This window comes from Natrix helvetica, assembly GCF_964273705.1.
Source record: "Natrix helvetica genome assembly, chromosome: 4".
Lineage (NCBI taxonomy): Eukaryota > Metazoa > Chordata > Lepidosauria > Squamata > Natricidae > Natrix > Natrix helvetica.
In genome coordinates, this window is record NC_138550.1 from 56761287 (window position 1) to 56779638 (window position 18352).

At 34.1% G+C, this 18352-nt stretch overlaps 1 protein-coding gene across 1 annotated transcript in view; it reads right to left on the reverse strand.

Annotated features, from left to right (window-relative positions):
* DSCAM (DS cell adhesion molecule) overlaps nucleotides 1-18352 on the reverse strand; it is a 379550-nt gene that overhangs the window by 158011 nt on the left and 203187 nt on the right. The window lies entirely within an intron of this gene.

Below are 18352 nucleotides of genomic sequence, written 5' to 3' on the forward strand. Positions count from 1 at the left end.
TGAGACTGCTATTCCCAGAATTCTTCACTTGTGAGAATAAAGATAACTTAAAAGAAAAGTTAGTTTAAAAGAAAGTGAATAACCTGCACATGAGTGTGGCCTAATGGAAACAGATGTTTCTATCTACTCTATATTGCCAAAGGTATTCGCTCACCCATCCACATAATCAGACTCAAATTCAAATTCAAATTTTTAATTTGTTAGCCGCTCCCTCTCCGCAAGGGACTCGGGGCGGCGTACAATAAAAATATACATACATACATATAGACATACAGATACACACATATACACACATATACATACATGGAGGAGGTAGTAATCAAACATATATCACATTAATAATAATAATAGAAAATTAAAATTAGCCATTAAAATCCCATGATAAGATACAATTTAAAAGGACTGTCAGGAGGAGGATAAACCAGGCCAGATAATTGAAAGAGGTGGGTCTTGAGCTTTACACGGAAGGAGCGGAGATCGGAAGTAATCCTGATGTCAAGGGGGAGGTCATTCCACAGGGCTGGGCCCATCACAGAGAAGGCCCTGCTCCTGGGTGTCGCCCCCCGACACTGTTTAGCGGACGGCACCCGGAGAAGTCCCTCTCTGTGTGAGCGGATTGGTCGTAGGGATGTATGGGGCAGGATGCGATCCCGCAAATAACTAGGTCAGTTGTGAGCGAATACTTTTGCCAATATAGTGTATGTATGGTCACATAAAGGATGCTGGTAAGCAAACTAAACTATATGAAAGACTAAAGGAGTGAGAAGGATTTGACCTGTTTTTTTCTATTTTTCTATCATCATCTAATATATCATGATATATTGATTGATATCTATCTGCCAGTGTAATAACCAAAGTACTGCAAAATATAAAACTACATGTAACAATAACACCAGCAATAAATCTTATGGAAATTCTAGGACTAATCAATAAATCATATGGCAATTCTAGGACTAATCCGTGAATATTATATGAATTTCATAAATGACAATCTGATAAAAATGAAATCACCATAATAATTTGAAAAAAATATTCGTATTAAAGAGACTTTTAAGCAGGAGCAAAGAAGTTTGAAGTAGTGCCATCTGACTGATCTAGCAGTAAAACTTTCAACGGTATTTAAAATACTAAAGAGAAAATGTCAAATCAAAAGAAATAGTAAGCAGGAAAAAAACCCAATTAGCCTATCAAATCCAAGGCAAGTGTACAATAACAGCTTTCATAACTGCAACTTGTAAAGATAACAATTCCTTGCCTGCAGCAATTTTTAAACTTTTTAAAGCCAAAGTGCTACTAAGTGTTTTGCTGTATGGCATTTAATATTACAGCTACACTATATTGCCAAAAGCTCACAACTGAGTCTGATTATGTGGATGGGTAAGCGAATACTTTTGGCAATATTGTTATAATATCTGTTCGTTAGAAGTTGTGTAATCTAAATTTTAGAGACTTGTACTCGATGTTCCACATTCTGTTGTTAATGTACTTCTCTAGCTAAAATCTGGCTGGCTGTCAGATTGGGTTTGATTATGACTTTGCTACTTTAAGTACCAGTTTAACAAATTTGGGAGTTCTGATGCACAGACACTAGTCTTGGAAGAAACAAGTAATGAATGACCTGGTTCATTGTAAGTTCATTCCCCCCACCCATCCCCAAATTTATTTTCACTTGCACAAAATCTCAAGAGAGCCCAAGCGGAAAATTTTAGATCTCGACTCACAAAAAGAATTAACGCTTTGGATATCTTGGCTACAGTGAGTTCACACATTCTTTTTACAATTCCCAAATGTGTGTGCACTTATTAGTCTTGTCCACAGGAATGGTTTCATATTGTCACATGTTCTCCCCTCAATGAACTGAGGAGATGAAATGGTATTCCTTACCAAAAGTGTTCACGTAGTTGCTTAGACTTTGAAATTAAGAAAGTAGCTCATATGCTTTCAAATGTTCTATTTACCACTTTTGGAGGTCAGAGATAATAATCTACCCTCTATAAATTCTTCAGATTTCTCCCATATGGCAATCATGTGTTACCTACTAAACAATTAAGAGTCGGAAACTCTAGAATTGTTGCTACTTTTGTACAACTAGTTTGACAATTAGAAGTTTCTGATTGTCATTGCTTCTCCAATGATATCATGTGCAAGCATTAATAAGCCTTATTTGATGCTATGTCATATATTTTTCAACTTCTGCAAGTCATTTATAATTATATAAATGAAAAAAAGCAAATGCAAACTACAAAAATACAAACAGAAAAATTAAAAATGAATTCAAAAGGAAGAACAGAAAAAGAGCAATTAAAGCATGACTCCCTGTGGCAGATAATATCCTATGGAATAGGCAAGATATCACAACTGTACAGAAAATGTGAACAAAGACCTTCTCAGAATGTTGCGGGAAAAAGATTACTATAAAAGTATAGATCAGGCATGTCCAACATACAGTTCATGGACAGCTAGTTATGTGCCCCCACAAGTTTGTAAATGTTTAACATTATTACTATATTTTATATGAGTGCCAAGAAAATTTCTCTTCACTCAATGCAGCCCAAGCAAGTCAAAAGGTTGTACGCCCATGGTACAGATAATAACTTGCCTTTGTGAATTAGAACAACAAAGACAGAAAAAGAATTCTTTCCCAAAGTAAAAGAATTTGGAGACAAATAACATCAACAACAAAAGAAGGATGTATCAAAGCGGCTAAAGGACTATACAACTCTTCCCCCTCTTCACAAAACAAACAAAAAGCCCACTTTGAATCCCCTCCCCCAAAAGCCATATTGGATTTGACAAAAGCTTAAATAGTAGACCTAACTTATAACTGAGCAGGAACATAAATATTTTATTAAACCAATTATTGGATAAAAAAGTTGAGGTTTTTAAAATCATTTTCTACATTAATGGATAAATGCAACCTGTCTATTCGTGCTCAGCAGGTGTAGTAATTAAACATTTACTGACATCTTGATTTGGACCAATGACGTTTTCAACTATAAAGTAATAAAAATGATCATCAAATTTTATGAGATAAAAAAGCCCACAGTTAGTCTTTAAAAATACTTTTTAATTGATCAACCAATTTTAATGCACATTTAAATGGAATAAAATGAAACGAAGATCCCAATTTTATCTGAACAATGGAAAACTGTCTTAATCAAAATCTCTATCAAAATATCAAAAGAACTATAACTAAGATTTACTAAACAAAAGACAATATTTTTAGTTATTTCTATTAAAAGGTAATGACTAAATCATTTTATTAGACAAAATAAGAATAATGCCTCATTTAAAGTATGTTTGTAATATCCTAATATTAGGAAGAAGACATAATTATTAATTTGACTCTGAGGTTTTGAAACTTTTTTTGAATTATATATCAATCAAGATATATAACAACAGAACAACAGAATCCACCCCGTGCTCTTCCAATGAAATCTATCTTCAATGCTGGAAAGATATATTTATGGCCAGTAGCTTCAAGGGCTGATGTGGATTTAGATTTCTCAATGTCCTGTTTCAGGTTCCAAACTCTCTCACACAGTTACTAGGTGAGAAGTTCAGATAGGCAAATCTTTGCTCTGCTGTCAGCTTTTACTCATCAGGTCCTTATCAGCCCTGCCTCATCATCTACCTGCTTCAACTGTTCTGCTGGTGCCTATGTTTGGTCAATCTGAGGTGATTACTGGCTTGGTTTCTATGGGTTCATTCTATGGGTTCAACTGGACCTGCTTCTCCAGAGTCAAAATCTGTGTCCTAAGCATTGACAGAGATTTAACCTGAAAAGCTAGATCCAATGAATGGATCCATGAAACTGCCATCCTCAAAAGTTGCAGACAATCAGACATCTGGGGCTGACTCAGAAGAACCTCAACAATAATCAGGCATTGAGGCACCAAATCTTGGCAGAACACCTAGTCCCAGCAGTTGCGGCCTTTGCAGCATCCCCATAATCATGTGATCAAAGTTCAGATGCTTGGCAATTGGTTCATATTTATAATGGTTATTGTGTCCCAATGTCATGTGATCAACTATTATCATCTTCTGACAAGCCAAGACAATGGGGAAACCAAATTCATTTAACAACCAGATTACTAACTTATCACTGCCATGTGATTCACTTAACAACTATGGCAAGAAAAGTCATACAATGGGGCAAAACTCACTTAGCAAATGTCTCGCTTAACAACAGAAATTTTGGGCTCCATTGCAGTCGTAAGTTGCGTTGCCCAAAATGTTTTAATTAAACAATCCACAGAACAAAGCTGATATTTTGAAGGACAAAAATAATTTAAGTGGTTGCATTTATCTTCTCTGGGTCTATAGGGATTTCTCACAGTCCATTTATAATAACACTTTGCAAAAGATTTCACTATTAATAAAATACTCTAAATTGATTTTATTTGAAGATCTAGATAGTTAGAACTGACTGCCCATGCAGTAATATAAAACAACTCAATGCAATATATGTACAGTATATATTCCCAAATTGATTATAACCATATGGAACAGAACTAAGGAACACTGTCCTCTCCCTTAACTATCTCCATGTCATCATTCCATATAGCCTATTCTAATTACTCAAGAAGTAACACAGAATAGTTTGAATCAAGTGAACTATTCAATTTCTGCTTATCTAACTACATATTTCAGAAAGCAAGCATAGGAAAACACTGATATTTTTGTTTAAATACTGAAATAGCAGTTAATGTGAGAAACAATGGCAATGAACAATATGAAGACTAAATTAACACTCTTTCAATTAAACATTTTAGAAAACTATCCCTTCTATCCCTGACATCATTAATTGTGATTATTGGGTAAATATTCATCACAAATGTGTGTGTGTGTGTATGTGTGTGTGTGTGTGTGTGTGTGTGTGTGTGTGTGTATGTGTATGTATGTATTTGTGTTACAACCCCTGGTATGCCCAAATATGGGAGGGAGCTCACTACTCCCCCTTTCTGTCCTTAATAATAATACCACAGAATTGTTATATATTTTAATAGAACGGTCAGTCCTCAGCATATTAATTCCCAGGTGGTGCCTCATTCCATCTTGTTCAGATAAATCCCAAAGTGTGTACTGCTGTAAAGTTAAAAAGAGTGAGGAAGAAGAGAAAACCTAAAACAGGTTTTCTTTCCTAACAATGAAAAACAAATGAAGTGGGAATGGAATGGAATATCTTAAAGAGAAGTATTTTTGTACAGATCACAATTGTACTGGATTAAACTTCATTCCCTTTCTATAAAAAAAAAACCTGATAAAGTAAAGCCTTCAGACTCCAACATCATAACGGAAAACATTGTAATTAAAAACAGAAATGTGACATGACAAAAACCTAGTATTGAAATCCTAAGTGCTATATTTCAAAAAGTGACAAAGAAGCTACACGGATGAATGATAGATTATACTAATAATCTTGGAAACAAGTTTTAGTTTCTGACTATATCTCATTTAATCACTCCTGAATTGCTATAATACAATCTGTTTCTTAATTTACCTCTATCAATCCCTACACAAGACTTTTCAAAATCAAAGCTTCTTGTTTTGCCTCTAAACAAATCTAAGCTTATTTCCATTTCTACTATCTACCACAATGAAGAGAAGAAAGCAAAAGTATCCAAAAAACTCTCTCACACATACATCCATATTCTTCAACAGTGGCCAAGAACAAGGAGACTTCCACAAAAGCATAGCAAACTGAAAATGTCTTCCCAAAAATGGAGCCAATGGCCACACCAAAGATCTGGTGAGTAGACCCCTTCTTCCCAACCTCTCTGGATAAAGAGAGGATAGAAGCCCACATGTGCTTTGGATGCATCGCATCTGCTCATCAAGAACCTGCCAGAGAGCTGTCTGTAGGTTGAGCACTGGGACATAAAGGGATTAGCCATTTTGTTTTCAACCACAGTGGAGCTTTTTACAGGACACTACATTTGCAACACCTTGCTTTCTAATCGATTCTGAAAATTGCCTATTAACCATCTTAAAGCTATTAGAGATCTTCAGAAAAACAAGTTTCAAAGGTAGAATTTAGCTTTGACTCTAATGAAAGAAAAATTAATCACAAGCTTAAGAACTTTTTTTAAAAAATTAAAAGTGAAATAAGATTTTGATCTAAAAAAATTACAAATGGATTAAGGTCCAATTAAATTTGGAGTATAAAAATTTAGGATCAAAATTTGGAGTATTAACTTTTACTATATAGTTTTGGAATTAACTATAAAAAATAAATAGCTCCTTGTAGGAATCAGGGATTTTGGCTATCTTGGTTCATAACAATCAATCAACTTTATGATTTTAGAAACTAAAATTAGACACTAGAGGGGATTAAAGGTTTTAAGGGGAAAAAATATACAAGTCAACTTGTGGCATTGGTTAACTGGGACTTACGCCAGGCTAGAAAGCAGGAGACATGCGTTCAAGTCCCGTCTTAACCATGAAAGCCAGCCAGGTGACTTTGAGACAGTTACTTTCTCTCAGTCTAGCCCACTTCATGTGGCTGTTGTTGTGGGGAAAATAAGAGGAAGAAAATATGTTGGATATGTTGACCACTTTGAGTTATTTATAAAAATAATAAAAGCAGATGCAAATAAATAATAAAATAAAACATCATAATGTTGAGAATATTAAGGGAGATATTTGAAGAATGAAGGCAGAAATTAGTACCTACAATATCAATGGTGTCAGTAATGATGACTGATTTCATAGATAATGTCCAATATCTGTCAATGAGGGAATGGCAGATGCTGAATAAACCTTGTCTGGCAAGGTAGAAAAAATACCAAAAGTGAAACTGCAAATGACAGATTAAGAGAATCATTTGGAAAGGATAGAATATTAGATACGTAAAATAAACTGGCTGAAGTTTTACAAATTAAATGAGACATACAGTGTAAAAATTCAGAGAATATCTAGAAAATGTTTTCTCATTGGATCTGCAAAAGAGATGCCTTAAAATATTGAAGAAGTCTGTTTAATAGGATAAAGAAAAATTGAACATAAATCAAATCTTAAAACAATATTTGATTAAAAAATTAAGATTGTTAGAAGTAAAACGGAATATAAAGTTGGTTTATTTAATCAAGTTTTAAGTTTTTGGTTTTTTGTTTTGTTTTGTTTTTTGCAAAGTTCTGACAACCCTTTATGGAATTTTTGCTGACACGAGGATTGAAAACTTGATGTTTTATGGATTTGCTTTTAGATATGTGATATGGGGATGTGATATAGGATGAAGAGATATTTTTTGTAACATTATAGGGAGTGAAAAATTATATTTGTCTATACTTGCTGTAATAAAGGTTGGAAGTTGTCCTCCCAAGCAAAAATTCATCTTTAAACAAGTCTTTAAAGGAATTCAGTATTGCAGTGGATATTTGTCTCTTATTCACTCAAAATGTTTTCTGTTCATATTAGGAAAACTAGGATCACCAACTCCTAGACACAGATTTATTTGGGGAGAAAACAATGGCCTCTTTTGAAGCAAAGATCCAAAGACGCAAGGTGAAAAGTTAGCTAGCCTTTATGGATTAGGAACTAAAATGAAGCAAGACAAAAACTTATCAAAGAACAATGTCAACCAGGTTCCATAATATGATCTTGAACACATACCCACCCATCCAAGAATACCAGGATCACTTTGACGTCCTGAACCTTATTTATCCAAAAAGCAAAGAAACTATGGTATAAAATCAAAGAGGTTATTCAAGATGAGTATGAAAAAAGACTTCCAAAGATGAGGAAACAGAATAAAGCAAACTGGATGTTGGAACAACTGGTAAATAACAAATTTTATAGACAAGAATAATAAAAAAAAACCCATTAGCCGATCAAATCCAAGGCCAGAGTATAACAAAAACTTACTTAATTATAACCTGTAAGAGTAACCCTTTCTTGCCTTGTTAATTAAAAAGTAATTAAACCTTTTGAAGCCATATTTCCCCCCAAAGATTAATAAAAATGTGTCTGTTCTATTGGATTGTCTAATCAGGGCAGCTACATAACTGGGGTATCTATATCTATGCATGTTCGTCTTCCTTTGTGCACCAAAAAGCACAGGATGGGCTGCATACTATCTAGTCTGAGTCACATGATAAGGAGGGAAGAGGCTTTTTCTGGGAGCTCAGTGGTATTCTAAGACAGCTAAGTGTTCTTTTCAGATAATGCATTAATGCATTATCTATTTTTTTTTCTCACAGCATCCAGTTAAATCTATCCCATTTTTTGAACTCGGCCTTTTTGTTCTTGCCAGCTTCTGCAACATACTAAATTTGGTTCTATTGTGTTTTATGGTTGGTGAATTATCAGACTGATAGGCAACAGGCAGATTGCTGACTCCCTTTATATGAGTTCTTCCCATTGTTCTGTTTCATCAAAAAGGTAAATAAAAATGCTTTATATACAGTATGTTCAAAGTAAAAGACTGAAGAATAACTTATACCAATTGGAAAATTACAGAAAAACTGCAGGAAAAGCAGAATTTTTATTTTGGGGTCACAGTTTTCCAAAAGGAACTGTTTCAACTGGAAACTGAACAGCAGGATGAAAAAGCAGGATTGAAACTTGCAAATGATAGAAGTAGGGTCAGGGAATACCCATTGTCACCAGTTTAAAAATATGTGGAAACTGCCAAGAATTGCTAAGAAATATTATCTTTGAGAAATCATAGAGAAAAGTAAACCTAGTTATTTTCGAATGAGAGAAAGACAATCAAAGAAACAGAGTACTCAACCTGACACCAATAGATGGAGCTTTTCTTTTATTAATTTTGCCACCAATCACCTCCAGATTTGATTTCTGAAATGTATTCTATATGGGGCTGCCCTTAAAAACTAATTGGAAGCTGCAACTAATCTAAAATGCAGAGGCACAGGTGATAACAGCTGAATCCTGGTATCCTCATGTATACCACTACTATTTCATGAAATAATCTTCCATGACTCTTTTCTGACTGTGTATCCACCAGTCCTAAAAGGAAAAGTTCTGGCTCCAGATCAATATTAAGCTATAAAGCCCTATGTATCAATCTGATAATATGAATCCAATCCATGATCAATCCATGATCAGAAGCTCAATTCCTGTAGACTCTTTGTGAGGAGCAGTTGCCCAGAACCCCAGTAAACAATCCAGGAGATATGCCTTCTCTGTTGCTACATCTGCTGCTTGGAACAAACTCCCCCAAGAATTTGGGCAGACCCTGCCCTATTAATCTTTTGTAGAGCTCTGAAAGCCTCACTTTTCCCCTGTGCACTAGACCAAGATAATAATTTCTAGAAGAGTGAGAATTTGTTATGTATAATCTCAGCCATGTGAATGAGTGTGCTTGGTTATTTCGGCTTTGTATTACATTTGCTTGATTTTGCTTATGTTTGATTTTTTTTAATGGATGGACTCTGAACAGAGTCATAAATTATGAGTTCGTCCTTATAAATTTCTTAAATATGAAATAGTACACAAATGAATAAAGCTATCAGATGTAAAGTGAGTTGTGGGTTAATATTGGTATAACTTGGTTAAGTATTTATAGTCTCCTTTTAAGAAAGTTGGCGGATATTGTGGTTACAATTTATTTTTAATCAAACAATACAAGAAAACAATACAAGAAATAACTAAAGCAAATAAAATGTGCCCATATATAAAATAGCAGCATCAATTCATACTTGAAGTAGTGCAAAATAGAACTGAGTATTTTTTTAAAAAAAGATGAACATCTAAGAATAAATTAAAATATTTATAAACAAGGTTTAATACCCATACAGTTATGTTATGAAGATATGTTTCTCTTAAATCACAAGCTTTCATTCTTCAGCTCTTATCTTAATGTTCAAAACAGCCAATTTTGCAGTCTATTCACTAAAACTGCCACCATGCATATTGCAAATAGAGATTATTCAAACTTCTTCACATCAATCTAACAGATGCTTTTCTTATTACCACAACAAAGAGTGATGCTAAATTTTATGTACCAGATTTAAGAAATCCTGTTATTAAACTGTGAAAGTTGTCTGATAGATTCAATTAAGTTCTTTCAAGACATTTGTCAGTGATTTCTGATGCAGTCTGGATAAATTCGTGGGCAGAATTCATGCTCTTCTTTTTCTTACACATTAATATTAGCAGCTCATATTCATTTGTTTTTCCAATGTATATTGACATGCAAAAACATTAAAACTATGCTTCCTGTTATGAAATGAATTGTGTCTTTTGATAGACAACAACCACTACCAAGCCTGCTTAGGCCTGCTAATCAATCTCATTCTGCTTCAACCACATAATTAATATAAGGTGACCAATTGTCCTCCTTTAGAGAGGACAGTCCTTCTTTTGTAAGTTCTGTCCTCCCTCAAAAAGTGTCCTCCTACATGTCCTCCTTTTCGATATTTGAAGACTAATCTGTTGCGCGTTATGTGACGTATTTTTATTTGACATGACAATTTGTCAAGGCTTGGTATAGTGCGGTATAAGACATGATTATGAGATGCATGCGCTCCGCACGGGAGATCTTGAGAGAGAGCGCTGCACGCAAGTGGCTTTGTTTACTTCTTACTGAAACACGACACGGCACATAGGCACGCAGTAGACTCACGGCACATCGGCAATTGAATGACTCATGGTAATTATTTCTTTCTCAGTGAATATTCAATTATACAGAGGTAAGTACAATTCATGTTTTATTAATTCATTATCTATTTAATAATTTCCAAATATGTATAATTTTATTTACAAGTTTATACAACTCTGTTGTCAACAGAAGTGTAAAATAATTTAAATTTAGATTTTAGTGAAGTTTATTCGCTTATGTTATTAAAGTTTCAGTTGTAATAATTAATTTTATTTATTCATAATGTACTTGCATTGTTCGTGTAGCTTTATATTTTATTTTTAATTTTAAATTTCATTTAGGGATGGAAAAATCACAAAAGAGGAAATGCCATTTCAACAATCAATTGCAAAAGGAATTTCCATTCCTCATATCAAAGAAAGATGCCATTGTTTTCTGCAATATTTGCAGAGGAGAATTTTGTATTGCAGTTGGGGGCAGCAGAGCAGCTATAACGAAACACTTGTCCACCAACAAACATAAGCAATCACTAGATGCATCAGCTTCCAGTCATTAAGTAACAGGTTTTTTTAAAACTTCAAATTATTCTGAAGATGAAAAACAGTTAGCTGCAATGGAGGGAACATTTGCATTTCATACCATAATTCACAAATTTTTCGTAGTATGGATTGTAGTATGGAACTAAATTATTGAAAAAGTTTCACAATGCTAAATTTTCATGCACTAGGATAAAATGTGAGGCTATTATTAAATCAGTATTTAAAAATTACTGTGATAAAATACTTACAGCAGACTTGAAAATTGCAGCATTTCTAACGGTTTTATCTGATGCATCAAATCATAATGAAACCAAATTGTATCCAATACTAGTAAGATATTTTAATGTTACCAAGGGAATTCAAGTAAAAAATTTAAATTTAGAATCCATTGAGGATGAAACTGTTGAAATTTTGTCAAACCATCTATACAGAGTAATAAATGAAAACAATTTGAAATGCAAAGTTGTTGCACTAACAGCTGATAATACAAACACTAATTTTCGTGGGCGAAGAAGCAAAGGGGTGAATAATGTGTATGTAAAATTACAAGATTTACTCCAAAAGAAAATACTAGGAATAGGTTGTAATGCACATATTTTGTCAAATGCAATCAACACGGCGTCAATTGATGTAGAAGTAATAATAACTACAATTTAGTTGTATTTTAGTCGTTTTACCGTTCGTGTGGCTACTTTAAAACAATTTTGTGAAGAAGCGAATGTTGAATACAAAAAACTTTTAGGATATTCAAAAGTTAGATGGCTTGCTAACACCTGCCGTAGAGCGTGTTCTACAATTATTTGAGCCTCTCCATTCATATTTTTTAAGTTTAGACAAATGTCCTAAAATCCTGGAATCGTTTTTCAATAATGAAATATCTGAGATATTAATGTATTTTGTACATAATCAAGCATCTATTTTTCACAAAGCGATTCAAAAGATTGAAGGTGAACACATTTCAGCTACAGAAGTTAATCTTATTTTGAATGACTTTATCCTTCAATATAAATCTCCATTTGAAGATAAATTGCTTCCTTTAATTATAAAAAGAAAATTGTCAGACTTAGAGGAATCAAATCCAGGCATAATGGAAAAGTTTATCAAAGAAGTGCAGAATTTTTACCAAACATGTTTTCAATATATCGAAGAATGGTCTGAAACAAACATCACGGGAAATAACAGTTTTCAATGGTGTTTTTTTTACTTTATCGCAAGTATATTGGACAGATATTGAATCTTGTGTTGAGTTTTTATCTAAAGAAATGCCAGACATTAAAATAGACGACAATTGTCTCTTTGAAGAAATTAGAAGACTGAATGTATATTTAAATTCTGAAAAATTAATACAATGGGAAAATCAACATATTGAAATTGATAAAAGATGGGTGGATATTTTCAGCCATTTCAAAAATGAACATATTCCATGTGAAAATTTATTTATACTTGTTCAATTTACGTTGTGCTGCCCTGGAACTAATGCAGCAGTTGAAAGAGTTTTTTCAATTGCCAATGATTTTTGGACAAGTGAGAAATCGAGATTGAATGTTGATACTCTAGCTGCAGCACTTGCCACATAATTCAATATGAAGGATATTTCTTGTTCAGATATTTCCAATATATTGTTAGAAGATGATACATTGACAAAAAATATTAATTCAATGGAAATGTACTCATTTAAATAATAATTAACAGGCATGTAAGCATAATTACAATATAAAATGTTACAAATTTTTTATTATGCATATATCATATTTTAGTGTATTATTGTTGCAATGAATAAAATATTTCTTTTATTTACGATATTTTTTTTCCAATTTATTTGTCCTCCTTTTCATTGTAAAAAAGTTGGTCACCTTACAATAATAGTAACTTGACTGAAATTTATGGGAACACTTTAGATATAATGGTTATTCAGATTAATTTCATACATTTATTTCGTAACTTCTTGGATTTCTTCACTTCCACTGAAATAATAAAACAAGTAAGGTAAACTAGAGACTGTTTTATTTTTTAAAAAAGTTTCACTCCACTTTCTGTGACATTAAAAAAAAAACTAACCTTTAAATATCACTTGTATCTCATTAAAAGATTACCAAACTAGCAAGTAACATAAATTCTTTAGCAAATGGTACATTAGTAAATAACACATTTGTTGCCATGACAACATAAACATATTGACACACGTACATACTGCCCCAAAGAGCAGCAGCAGCAAATAGAATATCCAATTTGATGGGGAGGCATGATTATATGGTAATTCTGTGCCTTCTTACCTCTGGAAACATTTTTCTGAACTCTGACTGTATAGGTTTAACTTGTAAAAAAAAACTGAACTTGAAACGAAAGATCTTCAATCTAGAAAAAAATATTGATTTACTGAATGTAATAAAAATCCAATTAAAGAAAAGAAATATGACTATTTTTTTTATTCTCTGATTTTCTCTAGCTAAACATCTTGTTATTGTGATTCTCTTTCCAAAGCAAGGGTGATCCATTAGTTACCTCCCAGCAGTTGATATTAGAAAGTGTTGCTGTGAAAAACATACAAGAATTACATTCTCAAATGCCCTATTTTCAGTGTTTTATTGTTTGCACAATGCTTCCATTTTTTTTAAAAGGTGAAAGATTTATATGATCTGAAGGAAACCAGAGCATTATTTGATTTAGGGTTTTACCGAGTAATAGGTTTGTTGTTATAGAAATGACTAGCTTATAATATCACTAAGTAAAAGCAAAAAGTTAAGATTTGATGTTACTATCTGATTCTACTGCACCAAAAGGAGTGGGAAATCAATGCCTTTTCTTTCTTTTTTCCCCTTGCCCCACACCTTTCCTTTCCCTTTTTCCTCCCCTATTTTCCTACTGTTTTCTTTTGTATTATATATTATAAATTAATAAAAATTGCTTCCAAATTTTTTATAAGACAATTCCACTCCATATTCTCGTAAACCAATAATATGAGCTACCGGTATTTACAACTCAATTATAACTCTTTCACAACTACTTCACCACAAAGCGTACTGATGCCTTCTATCATCTCTACTAACTTTCTCTGTGGTTTATTATCTGTAAAAACATGCGAAGAGTCAACTTCCAAAAATTTTATTGCACTTCATGGTCAGCATGAGGGCTTGGAGGCTTGCCGAGGTCCATAAGCATGTAGGCCCCCAATGCCCACTTTTGAAGCCTAGTTCTGCTCTCTAAAAATAAGCAAGCAATGAGTGAAATGAGAAAGACCAATAGCCTATGTTCCTCTTCCGGGCAACCCAAAATATGAGCCACATAAATATTTGTGTCCCACAATAATGTTGCAAGATCGAATCCAGTGACAAACCCAGCTTCGATCTTGCAAAAGAAATATTATTTATTTATCTATTTAGTGAAGTTATCTTGGATGCAATTCATACTCTCATAGTTTCTGATATCCATCATTCCAAAACTTTCACTGTACAAATAATGAAACACTATTATATAAACAAGGCACAATAATATTACAAACAAAACCTAACATACAAATTATGATAATGAGGAGGATGAACCCCACTAAAGCATCATGTGGTAATGACAGATGTATGGGGTTTGGTTCTCTGCAAAATGTCAGTATGTAACCCTGCTTATGGTCTACAATGAAGGAACATAACAAGCCATCAAGTCTGTCAAACATCAGCTATTAGTGAATCTAAGACTGAATTTCTAGACACTCAATATTTATTGCTGTGCTAAAGATTCTAAAACTGTTAGGCAGAGAGATAATTTTAGACCAGGAACTGAAGGAGGAAGGGAACTTCAGACTATTTTGTCCCATCTGGGAATTGCCATTTTCTTTCAGAAAATGTTGTATTTTGAAAGTTTTAATTTGCATGTATAACTGTCTTCATCATAGAACTTGGATTGTGAAACTTTGAAACTTAAGAAGAAAGGTTGCAATGGTAAAACAGCATTAGCCACAGGGGAATTATCATACTCATGTAATCCAAACAATGAAACTGCATCATATTCTACTGATGTGATTGTGATTACTGGTAGTCATTGGTTACAGGGCTCTGGGTTTTTACCCTGAGGCATGGCATTACTCAATTTTGGAAGAAGGTCTAGTATGCATTAAAATGTAATGATATGGTATGCCAAATAAACATAAAAAGCCCACCACCATTAATTATAGGAATTCTGTTGAAAAAAAATTGCTACAGCAAATATTGGGTTTTTATAATTGTCAAAAGAGACTAGAATCTGGTAATTCAGTGACAGATGCAGCATTTAAAATATATTCATGCAAGTGAGGAGTTATATGCAAAGAAAAAGCAGAAACATTTCCAGTCCTAATATTTTACACACTTAAGAACATTTCCGTAAGAAGCCATCCTCTGTATGCTAATCTGCAACCTTAATGTTTCCCTGCATGTGATAAATAATGCAAATTTCCCATGCGTAATAAAATATGCAATATATTATACATGAGCAGAGCTTTGACTTTGAACATAATTGTTATTAGGCAGGCAGTTGTGGAAATAAAACTTCAGCTGTATTAATACCATAATGTAAACAGGAACTATAAAGAAAATAACTCAGTCTGATTTATTAGTCACTGAATTAGGAAAATGTAATACAAAACAACTAGATAGTCAGGATATTTTTAGAGTTTCAGTTAAGTAACGATTAATAGACGAAAGAAAAAAACCCTACACAATCCTGTTTTATATTCTTTTTTCACAACCAGAGCCCTTGATTAAAATTAAAATGGTACAAGTAAATTTAATACAGTTAATGTAATTGCAACTCATATCCTAGATAACTTTTAAAGGTTGCCCCTAAGACTTGAGGGAGAGGGATCAAATGAGATCATAAGACTGTGGGTTATGTGGTGTGATACCAAAGAAAGAGCCAAAGAGATACTAGGGACAGAAGTGTACATCTGAATTTAATTCTGAAAAACATTATCCGATGTATTAAAATATTATTAAAAGAGATCAGATTTATATATGAGAAGAATAGTACTGCCAAAGAGTAAAGAAATCTACAGTTGAATCAGACTGGAGATGGGTGTAGTATTCCCAAAGCAATTCTTTAGAACTGAATAAACTGCAGTTGGAGAAGGAAAAGATTCTGATAATGGTGCAGCTAAATGCTGCTTTAAAGATGATATCAAACAAACAAACTTGGCATCTTCAAAGCAGTGTCTTCTACTTTACAATAGATTATACTTTCCATTGTCCCTGATAATTTTCCATGCTAGATGACACCAATTAGAGTTGCAGTTTAGATCTCTGGGGAAGATATGGCAAACCTGAAGATGGCTCTATTTAAAGCAGAGACAACTGCCACAGCAAAATGAAGAGCCGGCTATTAGACTGTCTCTTTGTAATTCCTCTCTGAACAAGGAGAGAACTTGAAATCATTCAAAAATGCTCCAGACAGTTGCTCCTTATGAGGAGACCACAGGATAGCAGTCTCAGGAGGCTTTACAGCTCTGGGAGACAAGGGAATATCATTTCTATTCAAACCACAGTCAGCACCTTTATAGACACAAGCTTCACGTACTTCTTTTTCTATTCAACTTTGGAAATTGCTTGTGAACTGTTTATTAGCTATTAGTACTTTGGCTTGTTAAGTCTTGTTGGAAGAAAAATCCAGTCTGGGTCCAAGCCATGAGAAAAAAAAATCAATGGAGGTTGGTTACAAGGAAATGAGGCCTTTGTTTAGTTGGTTTCCAGAAACAAGTGACAGCAGCATGTTTCTGGGGTGGCTGACAAAATGACTGATTCAATCGCTGGATCTTTATAGGGTTCTGGGGTTTTGTGTTTGAGATGCTCCAGGGGGTTGTGCAACGTAATAAGCCTTATGTCTTTTGGTGCCTTAATGGTGATGGGTAAATCCTATTATGTTCTAAACATCATGTCCTGTCCTTAGAATTTGGGTGGAAGAATGTAAATTCTTAATCCCATCAGCTCCAGCCTTCTGTGGGAGCTTGCGGCTGAAGGCAATTAGAATAGAATGAGCTGGAAGGGACCTTGGAGGTCTTCTAGTCCAGTCCCCTGCTCAAGCAGGAGAACTTATACCATTTGAGATAAGTGACTGTCTAGACCAGTGATGGCGAATATTTTTCGCCTCAGGTGCCAAAAGCATGTGCGTGTCCACCCCCATAATTTAATGCCCCCCATGCCACACCCCCTGTGCATGCACGCGTGGACCCCCCCACTGCCCATCGCATGCACAAATGGCTTTCTTGGAGCTTGGGGAAGGTGAAAACGGCCTCCTCCACCCCCCTCCCTGAGGCCCTCCGGAGGCAGAAATGACCCATTTTTTGACTTCCAGTGGACCTGATGGGTCTATTTTTTACCTCACCAGGCTCCAGAGGCTTTCTAGCTTATTAATAATTTAATAAAATTATTAAAAATGAGTTGCAGTTTAAAGCATCTGTAGAACATCAAGTTAAAAAAAAAGTCTCCTCCAAATGAATGAAAACGTTCAAGAAACAAATGATAATATTTACAAGGATATAGTTCCAAGATCCCAACTTGACAATATCATTAACTGTACAAGCATATTGCTATCAATTCTCATGAACATGTACAACTTTAGTGTAAGCATATTCTTTGTGACTGTTGTACTTGCAAGGTGAGAATAATTTTTACTACTTGGAAACAGAAATATTTTTAAAAAGTCAGATTATTTTAAAAGTAAGGAATATTCACAGAAGTTCTAAAACGCTTCCAAAAGCACAATACTCTTCTTTATCAACCAAAATATTTGGCTTCTGTATTTTGATCTACACTCTTTAGTCCACCCCGCACCCCTACCCTGGCAATATGTTCACTTGCCTCCCTGGAGATAGAAGAGAGAATGTTGCAGTGCTACAGTAATTGATTGCGCAATCTGAGCTACACCTGTGCTATCTATGAAGCAACTAAATATGCAATCTGATTTGCCAAATGTTATTAAAAGCTCTCTGATATCACACCATTGCACTGCCCTTTACAAACCATCAGACATCAATTCAAGCCCTCAAACCTGATTATCAGCACTCTTTCTGATGCCACTTCAAAACCATTAGTCTGATCAAAAAGCTGTCCCTTTGCTCCAAGGCAGCATATATAAACCTCTCCCCACTCTCACTGTTCCTAGTTACATGACAACATTGATGTCACAAATAGCATTGTGGTAATATGCTAAAGATTGATAGTTTTGAGGTGGCTTATAGGTGATAGTAAAGTATGTGAAGTATCTTCACAATTCACACAGGTTATGATTG